The 1,787-nt window shown below is 35.9% G+C and overlaps 1 long non-coding RNA gene across 1 annotated transcript; it reads right to left on the reverse strand.

Annotated features, from left to right (window-relative positions):
- LOC109846438 lies at positions 1 to 1,570 on the reverse strand. The gene is made up of 2 exons (XR_002248510.1): positions 1,437 to 1,570; positions 1 to 464 (listed from the first exon to the last, which is right to left on the reverse strand). It is a non-coding gene; the product is annotated as an uncharacterized LOC109846438 (long non-coding RNA).

Raw genomic sequence — 1,787 nt, forward strand, 5'->3', positions numbered from 1 at the left:
GGTGATGAAACAAGGATATTGATGAGCTCAAACAATATGTATATTAAATATTTACATGATAGAAACTGTAATATTTCACAAACAACGGAACAGTGCTCCAAAAGAATTATACCTTGAACTACTCATAGTACTTTCTATCAGACTACAACAAGGAATAAGATAGAACCGTAACCAAATTAAACCAAATTGTACAAATGGCTCAGAAGGAATAAAGTCAAGGGATATCTTACAGATGAAGGCCTGAATCCCACTCTCTGTTTTCCTTTTTGAGGTGGAATCTTGGGAATCCGAATCATTTTGCCTGGAAAAATTGTGTGTTCTCTAATTTCCGGAAATTAAAAACAAAGTGTCTCTCCGTTCGTGACCCAATGCACAAAGCTGTCAGAAAATTCATTGAGGTTATCTGAACTATGGGCTGCATCATTATTGGAATGGGATGAATGCATCTCTGTTGTATCCTTCCCCTACAGGTTAAGTAGAAAAATGTCAGTTTACAAACGAAGTGATCATCTTCTACTACAGAAGACTAGTTATAACAAATTGTGTCAGCTAAAATAGGGAGATCAGCACAAACAAAGCACTTTTATTTGCATTCTCGACTATAGCAGGGTCAAGTATTTTTCTCAAACCCAGTTGAACATCAAAACCCATAAACAGAGTCATACGGCTTTAACTGTCTTACCAACTTTTTGGGAAAGGTTAACTGTCTTTACATTATTCAAAGAGAAATGAGTTAGACTACCATATTTACAAAGTTCTATGTAGAAATGTTGCTTGAGCAGAAACTTGAGTTTGTTGGGCCTTGCTTACATAAGGAAATTATAAGGAGAATAAGATCCAAGTGTTACAACTCCCTGCCACCCTTCTTTGGGCTAAGTTAAGGTGCAGAAAACAACACCAGAAAGGTAGAAGTATGAGATATAAGGGAGACACATTCCTCGAGTCATCCAAAAGACCGAGGGAGCAAATAATTCTTCTCTCATATCCTAACAGAGTTAGAGAATTAGATAGATCCACTCCAAGACAGCTTGAGAATTTCCAACTGCCAACTTAGTATAAAATGCATTTGCATTTTATTAAATGCATTTTATTTTACCTTCTATCGCGTGAAATAAGCCTAACATTCACTTTGCAATAACAAGTTCTTAGAAGGTTTCAAGTGAGCTTCACAAATAAGCCTAACTTTCAGTCTGCAATTTATATCAGTCAGTATAACTTGAGATTCAACTCAAATCAAGCTTCACTGAATAATTTTACATGAGTTGGGCCACAAGACATTATATAAGAAGAAATACTTCAAAAGAAAGTGCATAATAGCTTCAGTTCTTTCCGATCCCACATATTTGATTAAATAAAAGTAATTCGTCCGCAACTAAACTAATGTAATGCATTAAAAAGAAGAAAACTCGAAGTTAGAAGTGCAGAAGCATGCTAACCTTTATGCCAGATCCATTCTCACTTAAAGGCGGACTGGTGTCAGCACTAAAGCCATTCATGACATTTTCAGTGGAGAAATTCCCTACGGGTGAATTTGTGGTCGTAGACCTGATGGAAAACATTAAATTAACAATCTTAAAATTATTGATGACATTTAGAAATCTCAGTATGTGTATATCTGCAGTTAGGATGTGTGTGTGCATGACAGAGAGGGAGAGAGGGAAAAAAGACCTGATGGAAAACATTAAATTAACAATCTTAAAATTATTGATGACATTTAGAAATCTCAGTATGTGTATATCTGCAGTTAGGATGTGTGTGTGCATGACAGAGAGGGAGAGAGGGATGAA

This window comes from Asparagus officinalis, chromosome 6, assembly GCF_001876935.1.
Source record: "Asparagus officinalis chromosome 6, Aspof.V1, whole genome shotgun sequence".
Classification (NCBI taxonomy): domain Eukaryota; kingdom Viridiplantae; phylum Streptophyta; class Magnoliopsida; order Asparagales; family Asparagaceae; genus Asparagus; species Asparagus officinalis.